The sequence below is a fragment of the Sus scrofa genome, chromosome 6 (assembly GCF_054392235.1).
Source record: "Sus scrofa isolate SSC_HxYL_T2T_F1_AM1 chromosome 6, Sscrofa_HxYL_maternal_Yorkshire_Landrace_v2.0, whole genome shotgun sequence".
Lineage (NCBI taxonomy): Eukaryota > Metazoa > Chordata > Mammalia > Artiodactyla > Suidae > Sus > Sus scrofa.
This window is the reverse complement of record NC_139388.1, coordinates 16,711,751-16,738,321: the sequence shown is the minus strand read 5'-3', so window position 1 is coordinate 16,738,321 and position 26,571 is coordinate 16,711,751. Positions and strand designations below refer to the sequence as shown.

The 26,571-nt window shown below is 44.6% G+C and overlaps 1 protein-coding gene across 1 annotated transcript in view; it reads left to right on the top strand.

Annotated features, from left to right (window-relative positions):
• Positions 1 to 26,571, top strand: part of ZFHX3 (zinc finger homeobox 3) — a 996,345-nt gene that overhangs the window by 696,491 nt on the left and 273,283 nt on the right. The window contains exon 7 of the mRNA XM_084959702.1: positions 14,758 to 15,120. The gene's annotated coding sequence lies outside the window, so the exon portion shown is untranslated. The remainder of the gene's footprint in view (positions 1 to 14,757; positions 15,121 to 26,571) is intronic.

Sequence of the window (26,571 nt, the reverse complement as noted above, 5' to 3'; positions counted from 1 at the left end):
GCGTTTCAGGTATGGCTTGCTGCTGTTTCCTGTGGATGGCAAGAACCTATGGATCAATTTTTATTCTGGGTATGCTGTAGTAACTGCATTTGATTCTTTAATGTTTAAATAGTGCCTGCTTTCCCTTAGCTGGCATGATGGTTAGACCTCCCATTAGTGCACATATTTATTTATTTTTAATTTCACTCGCAATGCGTGAAAGCATTCTCATGGGAAAAAAGCAAAATCAAACAAGATAGGATAAAACAAAAATGCCCCTTGGCCATCCCAGGAAATCCAAATTCAATCCCAAAGGTAATAAAGCTTGGCGTGTGTCCCTTCAGACCAAAAGGAAAAACTTTCATTCACGTGCATATATGTACATACAGAGGTGTCTAGATTTATGTTGTGGTTTTAAACATAGAATGTATCCTTACTGTTGTTATTTTGCACCTTGGCTGTTTGTTTCTGTTCGAGTTTAAAACTGGGGAGGAGTTCCCTGGTGGCTCAGCAGGTTAAGGATCTGGTGGTGGCCCTGCTGTGGTGCAAGGTCAAACCCTGGCCTGGGAACTTCTGCATGCCACAGGTGCAGCCAAAAAAAAAAAAAAAAAAATGCTCTGGAGATCTTTTCTTGTCATTATGTAGAGCCCTGTCTCATTTTTTCTACCTGCAGGTGTTCATTCCATAATCCTCCCACTAGAATGTAAGATCAATACAGAGATGTCTTTTTCGTTTCTTTATCCCTTAAACCGCTAATATTACCTGTACCATAGTAGGTGTTTTACTACTATGTTAACAATTACTACTATTTCTTAAATGATTAAGTGAATTAATATGGGTATACCACGTGTGGTTTTTTTATTAGTTACAGTTGACTTACAAAGTGGTGTTATTTTCAGGTGTACAGCAAAGTAAATCAGTTGCACATATAAATATATACATTCCATTTCAGATTCCACTTCCCATTTACTCTGCAGAGTACTGAGTGGATTTCCCTGTGCTATGCAGTACGTCCTTGTTATGCATCCCTTCCACATATGATAATATGTGTATATCGATCCCAACCTCCCATTTTCTCCCTCCCCCCAGTGTTTCCTGTTTGGTAACCCTAAGTTGGGTTTTGAAATCTTCGAGTCTGTTTCTGTTTTGTAAATAAGTTCTTTTGTACCATTTTTATTAGATTCCATGTATTAGTGATCCCATAATGATATTTGCCTTTCTCTGTCTGACTTATTTCACTTAGTATGATAATTTCTAGGTCCATCCATGTCGCTGTAAATGGCATTATTTCATTGTTTTTATGGCTGAGTAAATATTTCATTATATATATGTACCACATCTTTATCCATTCCTCTGCTGATGGATATTTAGGATGGATATCCATTTCTCTGGTTCCATGTCTTGGCTGTTGTAAAATAGTGCTGCTATGAACATTGGGGTGCATGTATCTTTTCGAATGATGATTTTCTCCAGATATATGCCCAGGAATGGGATTGCTAGATCACATGGTAGTTTGTGTATTTAGATTTTTAAGGAATTGCTGTACTGTTCTTCATAATGGCTGCACCAGTTTACATTCCCACCAGCAGTGTAGAAGGTTTCTCTTTTCTCCACATGCTCTCCAGCATTTATTGTTGGTGGATTTTTTGAGGATGGCCATTCTGACTGGTGGGAGGTGGTACCTCATTGTAGCTTTGATTTGCATTTCTCTAATAATTGGCGATGTCGAGCATCTTTTCACCATGTACGTTTTAACCATTCCCTTGCTGATTGACTTCAGGTTATTTCTTTTTCCTTTTTTTCTCTATGCCAAACAACACTGCAGTGAACATCCTTACCCTGCTTTGTTGTGCACATATGTGTGGATTTCTGGAGGGTAGATCCTAAGAAGTGAAATTGCTGGGGCAAAGAAGATCTCTTTTTCTGAATACTGATTGCTACGCCATCTTCCAAAGACCATGGTTCCAGTCTACAGCCCAACTATTAACGCCTTTTCTTGGGTGTCTTTTAGACATTATGTTTCCAAAATAATCATATGTCATCCTTTTCTGTGTTGATTTCAAGGAAAGAGGAAAAACAATGATTAGAATGATTAGAATTAGAATGAAATACAAGGTGGTACAGAAAGTCCTTCATTCATTTTCCCAATCATTGATTTCATTTTACGCCCTGCTCGCAATGCTGGGCATGGAAAAGTAAATGAGACCTCATACATACCCCAGAGGCTTTCATAGTCTGGACTGAATCCTTAAATGCTTAATTCTTAAAATGCAGTAGCATAAAGGGAAATGACAACTAAGTGCAGGGTCTGATCCTGGATTTGATCCTGGACCAGGAAAAACAATAGCCATAAAGAAAAAGATTGAGGCATTTGATGAAATTCAAATGGGGTCAGTGGATTAGATAATGCCATATTGATGCTAAATTTCCTGATGTCGATCATTGAACTGTGGTTGCGTAAGAGAGAATTTTTGTTCTTAGGAAGTACACATTGAAGTGTTTAGAGGTAAATATTCTTCAGTTGACTCTTGGATGGCTCAAAAGTATGCATTCATATAACTCAGAGCTTTCCAGTGGAGCTTTCCATGAGGAGGGAAGTGTTCTGTACTTGCTCTGATAACACAGAAGCCAAGAGCTACACATAACCACCAAGCACTTGAAAGGTGGCTAATGCAGCTGAGTTGAATTATTAATTTTATTCAATTTAAATATAAATAGCTACATGTGGCTAGTGGCTACCATGTTGGACAGCACAGATATAAACAGAGAGAGGGGAAAAATGGGACAATGTACCGAACTGGCAAACAAGGGTTTGTGGAAATGTTTTGGATCATTCTTAAGCTTTTTCTTGAGGTCTGAGTTGTATATTTTCAATTACATAATAAATGCAGTGTCATGTCAGAAGCAGTCAAATTAAAATATCACTGAGATATGTTTTATTACGATTGGCACAAATAAATAAAATTACACTAACCAGGAGCCACAGAAAGAACACTTAAACATTACTGTTAGGTGTGCCAATATATACTTGCACGAGCACATCGGAAAATGTATAAGGATGTCATTGCAGCTTTATTTGTAATACCAAGAAATTAGAGAGGGGTGAAACGTTCAACAAGAGAATGGTTATGTATGTGGCTTTGTTCTTATTCTGGAATATTATAATTTACCACATTGAGGCAAAACTTTATGCACTGAGAGGAAAAGGTATCCAAGAGAGATTGTTGGGTGAAAAAAAAAAAAAGCAATCTGCCAAACAAAATGTTAGTATGGTTGCATTTTTGTAATAAAAACACTAAAAGTACACACACACACACAGACTCACTTACTTATTCACATTTATATGTACCTAGGAAAAAGTTTGCAGAAATACACATGAAACTGTTATCAAACCATCCTCCAGAAATTCCTCAAGTCCTATGGAAAGACCACCCAGCTCCATCTCTCCAGTCCTTGGGCAGGCTGTGGAGGGTCTTTTCCGAGCTCCTTGTGCTACAGCAACAGCCGGGCCTCGGCCCAGCTCTGAATCTCAAACTGGTGCCCATCGGCTTGTGAGCTGTACCTCTGCATCTGCACCACCAAGTCTCCAGAAAACGCCCCCTTGCACAGCCTGGCATCTCCAGGCCCACACAGTGCCTCTCCCCATAGCCACCAGGCCTGCAGGCAGGCAGGGTCATTACTGAGTTCCAAGAAGGGAGTGTTTATTATTGTTGTCGGTTTGATGCTGATCCCAAAAGGACCTAATCAACAGGTAATAAGACCTCCTGGGAGCGATTAGAAACCTCAACTTTAACCCTGTTCTAACCACAGCACAGCCAGGCCCTGCAGGACTCTGCCCCTAGCTGAGCAGGACCTGATCGGGAGGAGACAGCCAGGGATGTGAGAGGGAAAGCCAGCGAGGTGCTGATGGGTATGCTCGGGGTGGCGTGAAAAAGGAATCTGGAGAAGGGGCACAGCTAAAATTGAGTCTGCATCTGAAGGGAGGTAACTATACATCACTATCATCAGCATGCTTAACTGAAGAGCAGTGCTAGATACATGAGGTACAAACATAAAGAAGCCAGGCTCCTGCTATCAAGATGCTCACAGGCATGGGAATAAAGACCTGCAATATGATAGGAGCTATACAACAGGATGGGATTATTCAGGGCACAGGACTGGTACCGAGAAGGGGAGTATCCACCTGGTTGGCTGAATCAGGGAAGGCAAATGCACCAGTAAAGTGATGTCTCGTAGTACATAGATATGACAGCATCTGTGGGTTGGGCATGACGGGCTCCCATTTAGACACCCACTTCTACCAGGGACCTCACTGTGCCTTTAAAGTTGCCTTAAATCCTTTTTCTTTTTTTCTTTTTTTTTTTTTTTTTTTGGCTTTTTGCTATTTCTTGGGCCACTCCCGCGGCATATGGAGGTTCCCAGGCTAGGGGTTGAATCGGAACTGCAGCCTCCGGCCTACGCCAGAGCCACAGCAACACTGGATCCGAGCCGAGACTGCAACCTACACCACAGCTCAGTGGATCGTTAACCCACTGAGCAAGGGCAGGAACCAAACCCGCAACCTCATGGTTCCCAGTCGGATTCGTTAACCACTGCACCACAACGGGAACGCCCCTTTTTCTTTCTTTATAAGGTTGACTATATATGAATAAAACCAAAAAGGAATTAATTTAAAAACATATACTTAAACACTTGCTTTTCCATGTCGCCATGACCCCCCTGCCACCAGTGAGATGGAAAGTTCGTCTCACCCATTAGCAAAAGTTAATAATGCCTGATACGATGACAGCATCGTGACCCATTTCTCATCACCCACATAGTGACCAAGTGTGTCTTTCCATCACTATCACATGGGAACACCCGTGGAACAGAACTGACTAACTACACACAGGCACAGCGCCATTGACGTCGATGGAGAGTTGATAAATGTTTTAATTACTTAAAGCTTCCAAAGCAAGGCCTCTGTGATGAGTGATGGAGACAAGGAAACAAAGTCACATCTGCAAAGGCCAGATTGGCCCCCAGGTTCTTCCAACTTGCACAAAATTGCGACAGCTTCTCCAGTTCTTATTGGACAGGATTTTGCATCTAGCCTAAAACTAGCTGCAAGTGTCACGCCAGCCGTTGTGACCAGGCCCAAGAGCACAATACAGACAGTGAAACTGGACAGCAGCATGGCAGCCATCTCACAGGTCAACGTCTGATGCCCTCAGAGAAGGAAAGTTTGACCATTTATACCTTGCTTATTTCTGGGTTCTCATTCTGCCGGAACAAAAGTCCTGGACACCGAAAGCTGACACCATCCAAAACCAAAACCAGTGTCCATTTAGTCTTCTCAGACCTGATAAAGAATGTCAACGGCATTAGATAAAAAAGAAACATACAATTATACAGATTCTTATTACACACACACACATTCACCCATGCACTTAGCACTCAGTGCTGGGTATGGGGGGAAGAAAATCCTTGCGCTTAGAGAGCTTGCACTCTAATTAAAGGAAAGAGAGAAAATCAGAGCATGATGAGAAAGGCCAGGCAGTAGGAGAAGCTCAAACTAAGCAGGAACTAAGAGGAGAAAACCTGACATGACTTAGGGAAAAAGGGTCTGGGAAGGCTTCAGAGGGCCCTTGCAAGTGGGTTTTGATCTGGCTGATGGAGAGGGTTCTCCCGGTTCTGGGGTTGGTGTTCTAGACGGAGGGGACTGTGTGTCAAACACAGAGGCTGGAGGTGGTAGATCTGCATGTAAATGGTGAAGGTGAGAGGGATGAGGAGGCCAGGGGAAGACTGAATCCAAAGAAATCTCAACCCCCAAAGTCCTGAAGGCCACGAACAAATTTTGACCTAGAAAGCCATGCAGGTGTTCTTTTTTTTAAGAATTAACAAAGGAAAGTTATTTTTTAAAAAACACAAAACAGGAGTTCCATAGCAGTGCAGTGGGTTAAGGATCTCGTGTTGTCCCTGCTGTGGTTTGGCTCACCGCTGGGACATGGATTTGATCCCTGGCCCAGGGAACTTCCTCGTGCCATAGGAATGGACCAAAAAACCCACATAAGACAGCGGCTGAAAATATATTTCCGAATGTGTGTCATTAAGCACAGTGAACATCTGGGTATTAAAAGCTGATATTTTATAGTCACAGTCCCTCTGCAGGACACGCACACGAGCTCGTGTGCTCTCAGAATGGCCCAACAATGGACATACTGGACAAGCAACAGGGAGCACACAGTCAAGTGAGGGACAGACTTGGGTTCAACCCCTCTCTGGCGTAATGGTGGAAGTAAGCACGGAGCACTGTGGGAACCCTTTGGGGAGCAGAGGCCAGGGTTGAAGAGGTGGCTGAAGATGGCTTTCCCAGTAAGAAAGACGAGCTGTGTGTTGAAAGCTGACTAGGAGTTAGCCAGGGGCAGCAGGTGCAAAGCCATGGAACACCTCAAGTTGGCTGTAGCCCCAAAGGGGCTGTTTTCGGGGCCTTCTGTTTGTTCCCATTACTTCTGCAGAGCTCTGTCTCTAACTATGTGTTAGCCTGCCGTAATTAGTGAGCACCTTTCCAGAGTCCCTCAGAAAGAAAAGATCCTCAGCCCTTCACAGAGATTTGCCCAAATTTTCATATTTGAATCCATAGCCAGCACCTAATTTGAGGATGGGGAGACTAAACACAGCATTTTGCCCAGTTCTTTTGGAAATAGTTTCAGTGGCTATTCCCCCAGAGACTGCCCCCCACCCCTGCAATGTTCCAGGTAGAGACAGTTGTCTTTCATAATCTCACCTATCAATTGAGTTTGTCCCAAAGAGACATGGCTGCTTCTTCCTTTGAGGTCACCATCACCACGTATTCCAGGAGAAGCCATGCCATCAGATTAGGAGTTTGACAAGAGACATCAGGATAGCACGAGTTACCCTGGGACTTTGGTCAAATTGCTAAACCCCTTGTCTTGGTTTCTGTGTCTTTCGCACAATATCAGAGCAACCCTCTTACGGCCCAGGAAGATGACCTTATATGGGAAAAAAAAATCTCTGTAGAGAGAAGTTGTTATTTTATCAAACCCGGAAAACATTCATTAAACTCTTAGAACTCTCCAGGTACTTTGACTGGACCAGAAGGAGTCACGAGGCAGAATCCCCACACTGAGGAGTTCATGGACTCACAGAGAAGTTCAGATACTAAAACCAAGGAATTGTCATTATAACATGAAAAGTGCGGGCAGAGAGGGAGGTTCAAATTGCAGGAGAAACGTGGAGGAGGAAGGTCTGTAAATGGGGGGCTACGGGGAGAAGAGGCCCTGCAGGGGGGATGGTCCTGCAGGAGGGACGGGCTATTGTAGGACATGCCTGGGGGAGGAAGGCATCGGTCTTGTAGAAGGAAGAGGGAGAGGCCATGTGGGGAGCTGGAGTGTGAGGAACATGGGACAGTGCCAGGAGGTGGGACTGGAGACCTGAGATGCTCTTGGCCCTGGATTTAAACCCTCTTTGGTAGAACTGGGAGCAGGTGGAGGCCTTTATAGAAACGTAAACGTAGGGACACGAGACCCCAATGGCTCCCATTTGTTGAACACCTAACATACACTAGGAACCATGTTAAGCACTTAACATGTTTTCTCTTTTGACCTTGACAACAACCTATCAGAGAGGTACTATTTTCACTGCCCTTGTACAGAGGATGAAACTGAGGTTTCAAGAGGTTAGAAACTTACCCAAGGTCCTCCACTAAGGGACAGAGTTAAAGTTATGACTTCATGTCCAGGTTAGGTTTTGTTGTTGTTGCTGTTGTTAATTTCCATCTTAACACATGCGGATAAATTAAAAGACACATACAGAGGAGAGAAAGACTAGCTGTAATTATGATCTTGGACATGCCTTGAAAGGTTGAAAAATCCATGCAGAGATCAACACATGTCAGCAGTGGGCCTGTGATTAAGAAATTCACCATTTCAATTCAATTCAACAAATGTTTTTCAAATCACCAACATCAGGCAAGGTCCTGTGCTCTAGAAAAGCAAAGATGACTTCCAGCCAAGAAAGTCACTTTTGGGAGTTTCACATCCAATAGAAGAAGCAGATATGCATGCAGAGATAGATTCCCCCAAAATGGACAGAAAATAAGTGCCGGAGATGAAAACGAACACACAACCTGAATTAAGAGGCTGGGAGAGGCAACATTGAGATGCATCTTGGCTCATGGGCATGCTTCCCCATTCTTATTCTAAAAGCGTAGGAGTGAGGAGGGAAGAAACAGCACCTGATTAATAAAGGGGCCATGTCAGGAGGGATGGTCACCTGGGTGGCAGTGGCCAGAGGGTGGAGGTGTCATGAACAAAAATAGTATATTCAGGAAGAAAGTCAATCTTGATGTGAACTTGAATGCAGAAGAAATGCTAAACTTCTCTGTGGCACCCAGTTGGATGTCTCTTAGAGCAAAAGTTCTCAACCGGGGAAGTTTTGTCCCCCAGGGGACATTTGGTACTGTCTGGAGACTTGTTTGGTTGTCACAACTCAGGGAAAGGAAGTACTATGGGCATGGAGCGGGTAGGGGTCAGGACAAGCAAAGCACAGGAGAGCCCCTGCCACAAAATAGTGCCAAGGTTGAGGACACGTGTCTTAGAGCATCCCCAAAACTGTGACCTAAGCACCCTATGCAAAAATGGAAAAATAAGGATAATTCAAAGGCCATCATCAAATGGACTCCTTTCCAAAGTACATGTTTCTAGTTGTAAAATTCTTAAGAGGGGCAACAGAGAGCTTTGGTTGAGGTTCCAGGATGCCCACCTATGATGACTGCCTTCTGGACCCCCAAGGAGATATCACCACTTTGCCTGGATGCCTTCTTCCTCCTGTCAATACATTTGGGGGGGTCACCTTCAAACCGCCCCCTGCCCCATTCCTGTGCCCTCCCACACACACATGCAGGAGAAGAGTGACCTTAGGGCATCCTGTTCATCCTCACCACCCAATAGAACAATATCTCATTGTTCATGGCAACCGTGGTAGCCATGCCAGCAGACAAGGTTCTCAGTTCTCTGAGCGATTCTGGAGGGTCCAGAGGCCACCTTAGAAATTCTGGGAGTTCCCATCGTGGTTCAGTGGTTAACGAAGCCGACTAGAAACTATGAGGTTGCGGGTTCGATCCCTGGCCTCACTCGGTGGGTTAAGGATCCGCGGTGTTGCCATGAGCTGTGGTGTAGGTCACAGACGCTGCTTGGATCCCACATTGCTGTGGCTCTGGCATAGGCTGGTGGCTACAGCTCTGATTAGACCCCTAGCCTGAAAACCTCCATGTGCCATGGGAGCGGCCCTAGAAATAGCAAAAAGACAAAAAAAAGAAAAAAGAAAAAAAAAAAAAAGAAATTCTGACTTGGTAGTTCTTAGGCAGGGCCCAGAAATGTGCGAACTTGACTTGTATCCCCAGAAATTCTGATAAAGCGGATCGGGGGCCACAATTGAGAAGCTCTTGTTATAGGGGTACAAAAGGGGTGGGTAAAGGAGGGGAAATGCAGCAGGTGAGATAACATCAGATTGGGCATAGCAAAGGCAGGCATGATTGAACTGATGGGATACAGACCAGAACACCAGGGAGGTGCTGGACACCATGGTTTTCTGATGCTTTACGCACAGAATCATTTCTTCAGAGAATCCTGGGAATTCTAAACTGTAAACCCCCAAACTGGGAGATGTTCTGACTTCAGTGGTGTGAAAGGGCTCTCTTGAACTCTGCCACTTCCTGATACTTCCGAGAGCCCAATCCTACCAAAGATTTGCAAAGTTAATCAAACCCAGCCGACTCCATTCTGCCAGACCAAAGAGCAAAAAGAGCACACCCACTGGTCCCATATATTGACTCTTGGGTATCTGATGACCTCACTGACTGATGCTTATTGTTTCATTTAGTAAATATTTTTTGAGGACTGACCATGGGCTAGGGACTATTCTGGAATATGAGTAGTATGATAGGGCCATCCATCTGCTGTCCATCTTTTAATTTTTTTTCTCTGCTCATCAGCCCAACTCTCAGAAATTAGGAAAAGGAGAAGGAAAGAAACTAAGTGAAACTCAGAGCCTGGTTACTTGCCAAGGGTTTTAGTGACTATGATGGCAGAATCCTGGAAATTACCAATAGTGAAACCCAAGGCTTCTCTCCAGGTGTCCTTTGTCCGAAATCTCCCAGCCTCTTCATCCTCAGGTGTAACAGGCTGATTATTATGGTGAGATGGTGAACGTGGAACCAACATCTCAAGTCATCAAGACAACGTTCCCAGGAAAAGGAATTCCAATGAGAGGACCCGAGATAGAAACCAGAATTCCATTGAGAGAATACCAAGGCATGGCAGATGCTCAAGGCAGACTGGGGCCCCAGATCAAGGTGAAGCTGAGACCTGTTCCTGCTCACTCTTTACACCCACCCCACTGCTGTTTCTGCTGAGAACAGGACACGCAAAGCTAACCTCTTAATATTTCCAAATCATGCTGTTTTAAGAACCTGGCTGGCTGGTGCGTGACAAAAAAAAAAAAAAAAAAAAAAAACTGACAACAAAAATTACTATTCAAAGTAAAGTATTATTTTAGGGTGACATTATTTTTTAAATCCACATTTTTCATTTGTTATAACATGTAGCAGCTCTGTGAACACATAGATAAGAGGATACAATAGATATTTGACAGTGTAGTTCTCAGAATATTTGCATATCCAAGAGATTATTTCAGCAAGTATACTTAGACTGACCCTATTAACCATTCACAATATTTTGTCTTGAATCCAATTCACACTCTGTAGACATGTCCAATTCACATTTCAGCTCTTACAATGTTTTCCCTCTTAGACTTTATATTAGGAAATAAATCCATAACATCAAATCTCATGACAACATCTGCTCCGACTGACATGATTGAAAGGGAATTTCACTCATGCCAGGTTATTCTGTTTCTTAATTTGTTCTTTATCATACCCAAGAAGCAGCGTGTTTTTATCAAGCCCAATATAGAGAATTAAAGCTGCTGGTACAGAATTCCCAACTGGCACCAGCCTGGGCAATGCCAGAAGGTGACTACAAGAGCAGCAGTGTTTGACAGGATAGATGGAAACTCATTCCCAGACATGAATGGCTTTTCCACTTGTGCCCAGGCCAGCTCTGCCGAGCTAGCAAGCAGATCATTCAAGATAAAGGTAATCAGTGTGTACAAGATGCAATGACCTTTTATGAAGAAAAAATTAGTCCCTATATACTAAAGACTCAGATTCTTATACACCAACAGTCATAGCAGCATCCTTCCCAATAGCCAAAAGCTAGAAACAACCCAATGGCCATGAATAGATGAATGCATAAACACACTGTGGTATATCCATGCAAGGAAATAGTATTCAGCCATGAAAAGGGATGAAGTTCCCTTATATGCTACAGCATAGATGAACCTTGAAAACACTATGTTCAGTGAAATAAATCAGACACCAAAGGACAAATATTGTATGATCCTACTTACATGAAATATCCAGAAGAGGCAAATCCATATAGATGGAAAGGAGATTAGAGGTTTCCAGCAGCTGGTGAGTTCATGGGTACAGAGTCTCTTTGGGGGATGTTGAAAAATTGTGGAAATAGTCATGAGGGATATGCAACATTGTAGATGTGATTAACATCACTGAATTGTGCATTTAAAAAATGGTTACAGAGTTCCCGTCGTGGCTCAGTGGTTAACGAATCCGACTAGGAACCATAAGGTTGCGGGTTCGGGTTCAGTCCCTGCCCTTGCTCAGCAGGTTAACGATCCGGCGTTGCCGTGAGCTGTGGTGTAGGTCGCAGACACAGCTTGGATCTGGCGTTGCTGTGGCTCTGGTGTAGGCTGGTGGCTACAGCTCCGATTGGACCCCTAGCCTGGGAACCTCCATATGCTGCGGGAGCAGCCCAAGAAATGGCAAAAAGACCAAAAAAAAAAAAAAATGGTTACAATGGCAAATTTTATGCTATACATATTTTACCACAATGAAAAGTTAATTATATATTTATATATAATTATTAAATTATGTAGGCATGTATATATAATTATTTAATTTTTCATTTATATATTTAAGTATTCATCTATATATAATTATTTAATTTATATACATATATATAAAATACCTGGAATCAGACAATCAAATTGCAAAAAAAAAAAAAAAGTAACAGCTATACATGGGAAACAAACTGAAGTTAGAAACACAATCAGCGGCCAGCTCAGAACCACTCAATGCAAACGGTCCCAGAAAGAATGACACCTCTTATCTTGTTCTTGCCAGGGCCTCCCTGTGGAGGTGGGTATTGGTTTGCAGCACATACGTGTGGCCACCTTTGAGACCTCATACCCCTTGTTTGGGGCGGTGGCGCCCATCTCTTCAGGCTGCGTGCTCTTTTGTGCCAACATGCCCGGCTCGGGATGAGGCTCCAGAAGCAAGCCTGCTCCTGAGTGTTCTTCAAGAAGAGCTGTAACACAGCGTCACGTGCTCTGCCTTCTCCTGAGCTGGCTTCCTTCCCACCATCACAACACCAGCTTCATTTCCTGCAGGGTGGGGAGGTGGTGTTTTCACTGGTCGAAGAAATGCGAAGGAATCCCGTGGAAGGCGGGGAGGTCTCCTGAGCTCTTGAGCCATGAAGGACCTGCCCCTCTCAGCCTTCCTCTCCTACCTGCTGCCAGAAGGAGAAAAGGCTGCTTTCGGGAACTGTTCCGGGAGCCCAAAGGCAGCTCGGGCAGCGGCAGCAGCAGGCAGGCGGGCAGTAAAGTTTCCAGATCCCCGGGGATGTAATCACATTCTCCAACCAGGTGCTTGTGGCTTCCAACCTTCTTGGCCTGAGGCCAGAGTTTCCAGGCTTCCCACCACCCTCAAGCGCCTTCCCAGCATCTTTCCAACCAGAAACTTGTTAACTGTTTTCCTGTGCTTTTATCCAGATTTCAAGGCACCCTCTGTGTGTTAAAAACTTCAAAGTAAGTTTGTGCACTGAGTGCAACTCTGTAGCAAGTGGAAGCTCCAAGCAGCTCTGTTGAAAATGGTTTTGTTCAAAGGAATGGGGCAGGGGTTCTTTCCTCTTCCCCCTCCCCCTTTCTTTCAAATGAAATTGCATTTGTGTGTGGATTAAGTTGCCTGGTATCAATCCTGAACTTTTGTGAAGCTGAAAAGCAGAACAGCCACACAATATTTAAAATGTGAAATGATTACAAAATGGCACCGGGCCAATGTTTATGAATCATTGAATATGATCATAAAATCATAAAAAATAATCACCAAAAGGTAAATAAATTACCCGGCTTACTGCTTATTTTCACGTAGGGTCTGACACAAAAGCTGCAGCCATGAATGATTTATACCTGTTTTAACAATAATACTCATTTTACTGAAAGATGGTCAGCACTTGGGCTGCTGTGGGCAACATGCCAGTTGTCGAAAGGTTAATGTTTCAGCAGCAATACATTAAATTATGAATAATACCGGTCCCAAAATGGAAGGTTATTAGCTCAGTATGCTTAATTAGCCCAGCTAGAACTTTGCCATCAAGTAGCAGGGCCCATTACTGCCGCACTAGCGAGAATGGGGGATGGCCGCCTTGGGATTCCAATGCCAGGAGCGGGGCCAGGTCTCAGAGACTGGAGGGGTGTGGGGTGTGTCCTCGGTTGCCTTCTCATTCCATGTACCATTACGAGAAGCACCTCTGAAGCTGGTTTTCGGGATTTTGAACTCTCCCATGTTCTATCCATGAAGTCTTCTCAGAAAGAAAAGAGCAGAGATTATTGCAGAGGGCGTGGTCCTGAGTACTGGAGACCCGCTGTGATCTGCTTCCACATCTGCTCGTGGCTGCTTAGGTTGGGACCTGCCATCAACACTCATCCAACAAGAGCATTTATGGAACAACTACTGCATGCTGGGCACACGCAAAGTGGTTAACAAGACAAACATTTGTTCTTAGATCTGGGGGCGGTGGGGGGGGGGAGCCCTTAAACAACCAGCTGGGCAATTCGTGCCTTCATTACAGCCACATGACAGCCACAGGTTTAAATCAGCAGCGCCTGGACTGGAGTCAGGGTAGGGGTCTTGGATGGTTTCCTGAAGGAAGTGCCATTGGCTCTGATCTCTAAAGGATGAGTAGAAATGAACTAGGAGAACCTCTAGAAAAACTCTCTCAGACAGGGAATAGCTAAACCACAGCAGGGTCTGCAAAAAGGATGGTACTAGAGAAAGATGCAGGCATTGCTTAAAAGGAGTATTGGAAGCGCCTTTGCCTGCCAGGGCCATAACAATGCTGTGGAGCACTGAGCTTGTATGGATGCTTGTGTGCACTCAAGTGTGTGTGTGTGTGTATGTGTTTCTGCACCTGGTCCCACAACCACCCATCTTCCTCGCCCCAACCTGGCTTTGCCCAGCCAGGTGCTCCAGTTTAAACTTGGGAGTTTATAGCCAGGAGTAGGGCCGGGACTGGTCCGTGCCCTGCCGGCTACATCCCCACTGTCTGCATCGCTGCCCAGCTCTACTTAGTACTATTAGTAGCTTGTTTTTCTAAGCCCTGAAATTCATTTTCTTTTCCCGCCTCGCTTCCAGAAAAATAAATAAAAGTGAACACATCACTCATTTAAGACGAGGAATGGAATTTAGGTTGCGTTTTTCTTTCTATTTTTATGATTAGTTAGAATTTTCCTGGGAACGCGGCCAGGAGGGCATTATGGTGAGATAATGTCCTGTATTTAATCAGTGCTGCAATGGCGAACTGCGCTCTGTGGGGAGAAGCCGAGTTAACGCATCCTCCTCTGTCTTGTGTGTGCTTGCAGGACACCACGGGTTAGCCCAAGATGAAGACAAGACGGAGAGGCGGCTGGGCCCCAGGCGGGTGTGACAGCCCACGGGGGGACAGGATGCAACCGTGACTGCCTACATGCAGGACCCATCAGCCCCGAGAGCCCTGAAACTCCCCAAGGGAGCGGAGTGCCAAAGGCCCCCAAACTGACCAAAGTCACCGGCCCTGGTCCTGCATCCGGTGGGGACTTCCGGCGTCTTCCTCGCAGCCTCGGACAGCCTGTTGGCTTTGGATGCACGCCTTGCTTTCCAGTGAGCATCCCGCCCCTTTGCCGCCCCAACACAGTGTGCATGAGGCAAGCGTGAGGCTTCTAAGTGAACCTGGGAGTCAGCAACAGGTAGGACCGAATCGGCCCTTCACTCGGCGTATGCGTGGCCATCCAGAGACAACCCCCACCCCAGGACCCCTGCGGGAGGTGCCTGTGGGAGTAGACAGGGTCTGGAGTTGCTCTCATTTTCCGAAATGGTTGCTCCATCCCTGAAGAACGAAAGAATCCCGGGCAGTGGTCAAATGGAAACATATCTCTTTAGCGAGATGTCTGAAAGGCAGGAACAAGGAGGGGAGGGATTTCACTTCTCTGAAGGCCTTCCTTCTTCCCTTCCTCGAAGCGCAGATATAGGTGGATGCATGCAGACTGACTTTTCTCTGCAATTAAGCACGGCGGTGGCCAGGAAAACGGGAGCGTGGGGGTGGGGGCGGGGCACACCCAGCCTTCGGTCCTCACTGTTGTCCCTTGTTAAACGTGGGGTCTGCGAGAGCCGACTGCTCAGGTAAGGGCAGTGCAGAGAACAGGATGCCCCAAGCAACCCATAAATAGCAGGGCGAAGACAAAGTGTTTATTACCTGGCCTCGCGAAGCCCGTATAAATGCTCTCCCAGGGTGCGAGAGAGGGGAGCATGTGTGAGCCGGCCCGCCTGCGTCCCGGGAACGGGAGTCCCAGACCCCGCTGTTCGCGCTTGGCTTGATTCTATGAAGGCGTCTATTTGATGGAACGTACTGGAACAGTTCATAGCCGGCCCAGCAAACCTTGTGTGGAGACAGAGCTTTCTTTTTCTCTTTCCTTTTCCTGTTTGCAGGGAGAATGAGGCCTTTCTCTTCTCGGCCCTTTGCTCTCCCCAAAGTTGTCTCACGAGGTCATTGCCAGCTGACAGGCTGCCTTTCAGTGCAAGGTTTGGATGGAAACAATGCCCTGTTTTCTGGGGGGCTGGGGAGGCTCTGGGCCTATTCCTGCCCAGGCTGCCCTAAATTTAAATGGGTTATTGTTCTAGTAGGGCTGAAGTTTTCTACAGACAATTTGTCTATGTGATACAAGACTTTCTCCTTCTGGGGTGTGTGTGTGTGTGTTACTATATACTATATATATATATATATATATAGTAATACACACACACACATAAACATGAATACCTACCACCAATACTGAGCATCAGAAAGGTGGTTTAATATCATCATATTCAGGAGTTCCCAATGCGGCTCAATGGGCTGTGGAACTGATGTTGTCTCTGTGAGGATGTGGGTTCCATCCCTGGCCTGGCTCAGTGGGTTAAGAATCCAGCATTGGCGCAAGCTGCAGTGTAGCTCCCAGATGTGGCTCAGTGTTGCCATGGCTGTGGCACCGTCCACAGCTGCAGCTCCGATTCAACCACTGGACCAGGAACTTTCCTGTGCCACAGGTGCAGTCATAAAAAGGAAAAAAAAAAAAGATCATCATGTTTATTTTCCAGCCAGGTTCAGCCACTCTCTTGCTGTGTGTCCTTGAGCAAGTTACTTACCCTCTCCAGCTAGGCATTAGCATCCTCAGTTCAGACTAGTCTGCCTGTTAAGCTTCCTTCTAGTTCAAACATACTTTGACTCTGTGATTGCAGGATATTACATTACCATGTTCAACGACGAGCTTAAAAGCACTTTCTTTGAATAGCTTATCCATCAACAGAACTGATTTCTAAGAGCAGTCAAGGATATGTGCTGGATGTTCTATTGAATCTCCTGAATACCGAATTTAGTGCTTTGCAGAAATGAATGGCACGGAGTGGAAAGTAGACGAGATCTATGTCGTCAAGTTCTGGGATCTTGAAAAACCCTTATAGTTATACTCAGGGTTGTCAGCTGCAACAATCTTTGTCACCAGTGGATAATACTTTGAGACTTAAGAAGCAGTTTCAAAAGCTATATATATTGGGAGTTTCTGAATAAGGACTCAGCTCTGCCAACTCTTTCACTGGATGGGGAATGGCAAATAGATAAAAGTAATTCACCAAAACAAAGGTAGACTATTTTTCATTATTAATAGTGATCAAGTAATGATGATAATGTCAAGTAATGATGATCACATCAGAGGCCTCAGAAGAAGCCTGGTAGGAGAGGACCCAGCCTCTGGGATGCTAGGAGCCTTCTAGCACAGCCAGCCTCAGGCTGGTGCTGGCTGGCTCGACAGAAGTGCCGCCAACATAGAACCGTGCTCAGCCTTCTAGGAAGGTAAGTTATGAGCTGGGCCAAGAAAGAGGGATTCCCCAGGGTTTTGCCAGTGGCTGCAGTCAGAATCACAGCCCTGCAGCCACTGACCGCCATTGCCCACTCCTTTGTTGATCTGTGCGAGGTGGCCTCTCCAGCCCAGTGAGCCAGAATCCCTTTTGGAAAAGCCTGAAACTGTCTGCCTGGTTAGAGGTCTTTACTGCTTCTTCAACCTTCTTTCCTTCCTTCCTTCTTTCCTTCTTTCCTTCCTTCCATCTTTCTTTCCACAAACACTAATTGAGCATATATTACGCTCCAGGTGCTACATGAGGCATGCAGTACTCATATATTTAAACAAATGGTCCCTGAGCTCAAAATACTTTCTGCCTCACAAGAGAGATAATCCAGTAGACAGAGAATCACCAATCTAGTTTAAATAGAGCTACATACCTTGAACTTGGAAACCATAGAGTAGGAAGAGAGGAGTTAGGCCCAGAGGGGATCTCAGAGGAGCCGTTCTGTGTAGGTGTTGATAGGGGAGGCCAAGGCATTCCCAGCAGAGGAAACACAGCTTATTTGGAAACCTTAGGTAGATGTTTTGTGGCTCTCATGTAGGATTTGGGAAAGAATGGAGGCTGGGGATGAGTTTGGGGATCCACAGCCTCAAAACAACCATGCATTGGGTTCAGGAATATTTCTTCATCCTTATACACTGCAGACAATTGCCCAGGCCTGCTCATTAGTTGAGGGTGGGGTAGGGTGGGTGGATCTCCAAACCTTGCCAATTATTCATAAAAGATTTGATGACCATTCTTAAAGCCTGTCTCTCAGCGTGACGTCCTGCCTCGGGCTCCATGTCTGCAAGAATAAGAGCTTGGCCTGATGTACTCGCCCCATCCAAGGGTGAATCTTGAATCGGAGGGTTTCTGAGACCTATACCCTGATACCTGACAGTAGGGTCAGTGCAGGGTCCAGGGACAGTGTGGGATCACCACATCCATGGTTTAATCACAGTGGAGTCCTTGATATTTCTTGCATTAGACCCTTTGGCCCAACTCTCTTTTTGATTTCTCCTTGGTAAATGGTATGTCTTCATTGAAGATATGGAAGTGCATGCATGAAGGTAAAATACTAACCTCGCCTTTGAAAGTAGGTGCATGGCTATGCAGGCTACTGAGCCAGGCCCAAGGCTGTATTCTATCCATAGGCAGAGGCCCCACCCAATCCTACACCTTCCAGCAAGCCATGCCCTTCTGCTTTAGGCTGTCTCTGCCTACCGTCCCCTCCCACAGCCCTACCATGGAGATTAAGTAGAATGACCTCCATTTCAGGGTGTATATAGGGCCATGACTCTCCAACATGCCCAGCACTCTAGGGGTTAGAAGACCAGCCTTCTTGTGATAAGCCACGTTCCGATAAGCAGTTCTATCTTCTGAAACACATCTCAATATCCCTGATCTCCTGAGTCTATTCATTGGACTGCCTTGAACTTCAAGACCTACTTGATCATGTTTGAAACTTCATATGATTACCTGGATTCGTGGCCCCACAACCTCTTCTGAGTCCTGATCCTCATGTGCCTCACTCATTTCCCCCTTGTGCTTCTCCATGTCAAGAGGACATTAAAACAGGCTTCATTCAGGTGACTCCTTGTGTGTTCTAGCCGATCTGAAGTCATGGAGACTGCAAGTACAGGTATGTGAAATACAGGAAATGAAAGTCTGGCATAGCTTATAAACTTGCCTGTCTCTCACAATTTAAAACACTTCCTGATCTTTGAACCAGAGCAAATTTCATAATGCATGAGAATTTGGTGACACTACCCTTTACCACTGGAAAGAACCCAGACTGACATGAACAAAGCAATCTCGTCCGTGGAAGAAGATGTACGAACGCCACTTGCTTGTAGAGTCCCAAGGGAGTCTTGTCTGTCATCCTCTATTTTTAATTAGAGCTGTAATCATCTCTCAAGAGGCTTCTGGAGGCTTCATTAAATCTACCAGCTTCCCTATGATATATAAAACGGGTGATGTCTAAAATCTTGGCCATATCAGAAATGCGAGGAAGCTGGGGAAAGTGCATCCATCATCTAGGAGCTTCAGGTAAAATGTGTTTTCCTTTCATCCCTACAAGACCGAGACTTTGTGGCAATCAGCACTGAAACAGAACCCTTTCCAATGGGCACATTTGCTTCATGTCCACCTCACAGCCCTGGAGCCTTACATTGTCCAGTTACATCTTTAGAAGCTGTCTTTCAGGGCCCTCTTATGATCATGAACGTGGCTCACTGATGCTTCTTGCATGATTCTCCTGGGTCTGCGTTCCTCTGTCTGTGGAGAAGGAAGCGCCCTCTGGGTGCAATTCACCAAGGACTTTTCCATTAAGCTACTCTGAGGTCAAACCTACTGCTGTCAGCAGTGTTCTGAAACCTCTCTACTTCCATTCAGGCTCCCATCCAAACCAATGCCCTAGGTAGGGCTTCCAGCCTTGGTACCATTACCTCACCCTGAAACTGCCAAGTATCTTTTATGGTGTTTTTCACCTGTGAGTTACTGCACGGACCCACGACTGGTGGTACCTGACCCTTTGAGAGGAACCAGTCTTTGCAGATATGGGGCTAGAAGCATTGCCATAGACCAGGGGTTCTCAGTAGTGGTCCTCTTGATACTTTTTTAATTAAAAACTTGTATTGAGATCATTGCTCTAGGCATTTTGAATCAGATAATTCTCTGTTGGCAGGTAGAGGCCATCCTGTGGATTGTAGGTATTTAGCCACATCCCTGGCCTCTTACCCACTAGATGCCAGTGGTACCGGTTCCTCAGTTGTAACAAGCAGAAAGGTCTCCAGACATGGCCACATGTCCCCTGGGGTAGGGAAACAGAGTCACCCCCTCATTGGAAATCACTGCTCTAGACCTCATGCTGTGTGGGGCTATGTGGCTTTTCCAGTAGATGAATGTTCTGGAGTATTTATGGAATCTTCTCTGGCCTATAAGAAACAGGAAAGACATGACCACGAAGAAAGTCACTTGACCCAAGGAAACCACAGGACTTTCCACCATTCATTTACAGTTCTTTTCCTGTCTTACATATCAGAGAATCACTCGGACGTGTTAGCTGTTGTGATGCAGAGGGAAGCTAGATTTCCTTGCCCAGCCATGTCATGTCCTATTGAAACACTTTTTCTCGTCATCACAGGAGGTCTTGTTAGAAAGCCCATAAAGAACTTTGTCTGCTTGTTGTCCTGACTTAGGTGGTTCCACCAGGCCAAGGTTTTTCTGAAACACCATTTCTGTTGTCTCATTTGGCCATTGCCACAGCGTCTAGTAAAGATGTGATGTGTCAGAAACTGTGTCATCATTTCTCAATGTTTTCATCACACTTCATTTCAAAACGAAAAAAAAAAAAAATGCCTTTATTCTAACAAGTTCGTTTGAATGAGCAGTGACTAAGAGAAACAATTGGGCCTGTGGAGATCTGTCTAGGCACTTCGCTTCCTTTAGGCCTAAGAAGCATAGTCTCCCAATATTCACTGCAGAGTCTGCTTTCCTCTTGCACAAAAAGTGAAAATCAATTAATGGAAATAAAATGTAAAATCCATCCATTCATTCATTCATTCATTCATTCAGAGGAAAATTACCAAGTAGGACATTGTGCTAATTACTGTGAGATATTTAGAGACACATAAGACACAACTTCAAAGTTCAAGGGCTCTTTGTCTAGTAGTAGGGTCAAATGTGGACAAGAATATTTTTAATACAAGTCAGGGGTCCTATAACCTAAGTGCCATAGGTGGGCATGGGAAAAGAAGGCAGATTCTGCACATTACAGCCCACTGTCTGGCCCCAGACTCTAGAACGCACATGTAAATGGCCTGTGAGAATGCTTCGTTTCCCTCTCAGACAAGGTTGGTATAGACCAGTGGATCAGAGAAATATGAAAGACAAAAATAGCTGGGCTTTACTGAAGCCCTTGGCAATGGACAACTTGTCCATTTATCTCATGGGAAAGAAGACGAAGCATGAGTTTGTTAGCACTTGGTTGACTGTCGTCATTGGTGTCATTGTGGAGGGAAATTCCTGGTGCTGTGACTTTAGGGTTTTTCATCTTAATCCATGTGTGGTTGTCATGAAGTCATATGTTGGGGATAAAGGACTCAACATATTTTGATAGACCCAGGCAATGTATCAGATCTAACAAGATGAAATATCACATAAGAAAATGGAAGGGCTTGTCTTGGATCTAAAAACCTATCTACACAAAGACAGAGGAAGGGGCTAGGCTTGGCAACAGATGTTGAGACAGTTTTTTTTTTTTTCCCAGATTTTGTGTACATTAAGAATCACCTGGCATACTTGCTTAAAATATGAATTCCCAGTTGCCACCCTCAGATTGTCAAATTTAACAAGTTTGAGGAATAGACAAGAATCTGCATTTATTAATGCTCCTTGGACATTCTCTGGTAGAAGCTCCATAAGCCACACTTTGCAAACCCCTGCCTTAGAGGTCTGAGTTGATAGGAAGAGAATTCAGCAATTGTACTGAATAAAGGGTAGTGAGAACAAAGGCAGTGAAAACCCTGCTCTCCCAGGCCAGGCAGAGCAGAAGTGAATAATTTACATTTAATCTTGGGGCATGACCCTTTAAGAAGAGAAGCAAACTAGGAACATGGAGGCAAAGGGACTCAGAACTAGGTCACACAAAGAATAGTTGAAGGAACTGACAGTGCCCAGAAAGACTGGAGAGAAGGGGCCAGGACAGGAGAAAAGTCATCTGCATGACTTGCTCCATGTGGCCTCACAGAATGACATTAGAATCAGTACAGGAGCTACAGGGAATCAATCTGGGCTTAAAATAATGGCCATCCTTCTCCAATAGGCAGAGGCCCACAGGCTAGAGGTGTTCAGTCATGGACTGGAGAACATGCTTTCATGATACTTTCAGGAAGTTGATCGTGAAGCAAAGAGTTGCATATTGAATAGGTAATTAGGATCAAGGAAAGTATTGCTTGTTTTATTTTGTTTTTAATACGAAAGAATAGAGCATGTGTAGATTTCCAAGTAGAAATGGATTGATTAAGGAAAGACAGGAGTATGATGGAGGCAGGCAGGCGGTGGGAACGGGAGTAGGGAGAGAGAAATACATGATGGAGTGGGGAATTGGATGGACCTGGAAGGACTGGGCTCCAGGGCCCAGGAAAGATTTGCAACGGAAGCAAGCAGAAGACTGGGGGTAATGGTTAAGGATATAAATGCATTTCATGGTGGGCAAGAGGGTGCCATGAAAGGCAACTTAAGGTAATGCAAATGGGCAAGTTGAAGTTCATTCCAATCATGGTTTCAAGAAGCAAGGGGTTGAAATGTGTTGTCCAGAGTTAAGAAAGTGTGGGGTTGATGAGGGTTTGAGGAATGTGGGAAAAGTGTGAAGTACCGGGTTTGGGGAATTCATGAAGAAGTCAACAGCCATCCATGACTGGCTTATTGCATTGCAGAACTTTTATTAGGGCACATTCAGCTCAAGTGCTTTGCATTCCCAGCAGTGTTGATCCATTCAGTTTGGAGGTTAAAGTGAAGAGAGCCGCTGGGCATAACCCGGGCTGGAAATCAGCATGGTAGTCCCAAGAAAGGATAAAGGAACTTAAATTTCAGGCTCACAGAAGTTAGTAAATACCAAGCTTTGACCTGTTGAGGACCATATAGATTTCCGCTTCACAGTCTTTGAACAAGCATCCATCTCCATGAAATTTAGACACCCCAAACTCTAGAGATGCTTACTCAGAAGTACTCAAGACAGCTAATGTCATTTTAACAATATCATTTCTGTGCTCCCATCCTGGTCTGTACAGAACCAGGGCTGTTCTGCCTTTGAGTTGGTATCATGCAGTGTATGTTCTAGAAATGTTGGGCTTCTACTAAGCCCTTATGTTTTATGAAGTGTATAGACCCTATGAGCACTGTAACTTATGTTGCAGTATAAGCTATGAGGGTTCTTATTTGCTTTCTTCTATTTTTCTCATTTACTTCCTAGTGGATTTGCATATATTTATGGAAAATAATGGCTTTGACTTGCCTGAAGCTTACAAGATTGAGACAGTCTGAAAATTCACCATACCTATCTTTGGCCTTGAACCCATTAAACTCAGAAATCTCTTTAGGTAACACCTGAATCCATGGGAGAAAACTGGAAACAGGTGTTGAAGTCTTAAATCTTGACCATCTACTTCCTTCTTGTTTTTTGCATGCTCAGCTTTTAAATATTCCTTAAATGCTGGTAGAAATGCCTTCTTTTTTTTAAAGTAGCTTCTTTGCAGCGCAAAGATTTTTCATAAGAGGATCTCACTACTGGTTAAAATCATGGGAGTGTAACTTTGTTTTTAAAAACTTGGCAAGACTGAAAAGAAGCAGGATTAATGCCTCTATTTTTAAAAAGCAAAAGGGAAGTTCGTAATGTCCTAATCTGGAACTTCACCTGGGGGGAAAAAGAAAAAAAAAAAACGAAAAGGCCACCAAATCATTTCTAGAATAATCTGTAGTGAATACAGTGTTGGGAACTTATGTCACTTGACAGAACAAGTCCTGTCAAACTGATTCATTTCCTTCCATGAAAGAGTAACAAGATTTTAGTAGATTGAAGGGAAATGATAAATGTAATCTATGTTTTATTTAGCAAGATGCTTGAACCTGTTCCATCCAACATCTTGGTCGATAAATTCAGAAAATTTGGGGACCGGCATTAGCTGTCCAGGGGGGCAACTGAGCTCTATCCTGGGGTCTGGATTTAATAGCCCTTTCCTTTTTGAGAGGCTCTGCAACAGGGGAGAAGTTACCTGATCTGCTTTAAGAGGAAGAAATGATGGCAACTTACTCCAAAAGGATCCTTTGAGTCCTGAAAAATGTATCTGATGTGTTTGTCATTCATGGTTTTGATTATTCAGATACGCTCCGCAGATCGGTTATGAATATATATTTTTTATCAAATGAAACAGATGCTGGCTGCTCGCAGTCATTCACATACCCTGCTTGTACATCCTTCTGAAAATTCCCCAAGAACTTCCTGACAGAATTGGTTCTCAGGCTTCTCTGTCACCAAAGAGGAGGGGGAAAAAATAAGAGGAAACAATAACTCTGAAAGCAAGTGAGATGTGTGGAAATAAATCTGTCAGGCCCTGTAATTCCAAAAGGGAAAGATACTTCTGGAAATTCTGCTCCAGCCTAAGAAAGAGTCTGCTGCTAGAAATGGTGATGATATTGGGCTGATGATTTTTCCTTGGATTTACATGTCCCCTCTGCCACTGGGAGCCCACGTCCCTTAATAGCTTGTGTCGTTCCTAACTATTCATCTTCACAAGACCCCGCCTGAGGACATCTGCTTGTGTTGCTCACATTTCAGTAACTTTATGGCCGGAATTATGTATATCAGATACCTGTATATGGAGAAAGTTTGTCCTTGATAATGTATCTTAATCTCTGCCTCCTTTCCCTATGCTCACAGATTGGACCCAGATCCTCATAATACCTAAAAAGAGCATCTTAGAATTGTTGAGGACCGTTTGGCTTTCTGAAGCCCTTTCACCATCATTTGATCTTCACAGCCTAACCCAGCAGTGCAGGAGGATAACTAGTATCGGGATAAGGTTAATCATTGCTATTGTGCATCGAACACCTGCCAGGTGCCAGGCCTTGTGCTAGACACGTTGTGTTTACCATCTCATTTAGTCCTTCACCAGTCCCATGGGGTGTGTACGGCGATCTCCATTTAGGAGGAGAAAACATACTCTGAGAATTAAGTTACTCACTGGGGGCCATCCTGGCCTTAAACGCAGAGCTGGGGCTGGGACCCGTCTTTTTTTTAATTTTTTTTTTAATTACTCAAATAAATTTATCACATCTGTATTTGTATAATGATCATAACAATCTAATTTCACAGGATTTCCATCCCAAGCCTTTTGTGATCTTTCCATGCTCTAAGTTTCAAGAATTTTTTTTTTTTTTTTTGTCTTTTAGGGCTGCATCTGAGGCATGTGGAGGTTCCCAGGCTAGGGGTCGAATAGGAGCTATAGCCACCAGTCTACGCCACAGCCACAGCAACACCAGATCCAAGCCATGTCTGTGACCTACACCACAGCTCACAGCCATGCCAGATCCTTAACCCACTGAGCGTGGCCAGGGATTGAACCTGCATCCTCATGGATACTAGTCAGATTCGTTTCCACTGAGCCACAACGGGAACTCCTCAAGAAAAGATCTTGATTATTCCTGGGAGCCAGGGTGTTCTTTCTTATATTTGTTTCCTTTACTGTATGTTTTTAAATCCACGTATTGATTTATATGTTGTACATCACTGCAAGGTGCATCCATCTCTTGTTCACCGTCCTTCACACCTTGACTGTAAGGCACGTCCATCCTGAGCTACCAGCATCACCTCTCTGATGCCCTGCCCAAGCAGATCAAGGGAGAGGTTTTATGGCTTAGGTACCAGCAAAGGACTTTCTTTCTGTTCCGTGGTCATTTGCCTTAAGAGAGAGAAGTACTATATAACTAAATTGTGTTTTTAAAAGTAGGCTGATGAGGAGTGTCTGTAGTGGCTCAGCAGAAACGAATCCAACTAGTAACCATGAGGTTGCGGGTTCAATCCCTGGCCTTGCTCATTGGGCTAAGGATCTGGCATGTCTGTGAGCTATGGTGTAGGTTGCAGACATGGCTCAGATCTGGCGTTGCTGTGGCTGTGGTGTAGGCCAGTGGATACAGCTCCGATTCGACCCCTAGCCTGGGAACCTCCATATGCCGTGAATGCGACCCTAAAAAGAAAAAAAAAAAAAAGAAGAAAACTGATGATAAAAGTAGTTGTCAATCCACTTTGTCTTATTGTTATGCCATTTTAGCCCAGCCTGCAGGCTCAGTAGTTGAGACTGTTTCTTTTAATAAGTAATAATAGAGTAAATTTGGGCAGGTGCTACACCCACAGTCTGCAGAACTTCCCGGGTGAAGGATCAAACCTGCACCACAGCAGTGACAACACCAAGTCCTTAATCACTTGGCTACCAGGGAACTCTGGAGTGAATTTTTTTTAAATGAAAATAAAGAATCAGAGTTCCTGTGGTGGCTCAGTAGGAACAAACCCAACTAGTACCTATGAGGACAAGGGTTCATTCAATCCCTGGCCCCGCTCAGTGGGTTCCGGATCCAGTGTGGGTGTGGCTGTGGCTGTGGCTGTGGTATAGGCCAGCAGCTGTTGCTCTGATTCGACCCCTAGCCTGGGAAGTCCCATATGCCATGGTGCGAGCCTAAAAAGACCAAAAAATAAAAATAAGGAACCAGATCTCAGAAAAAACGCTCAG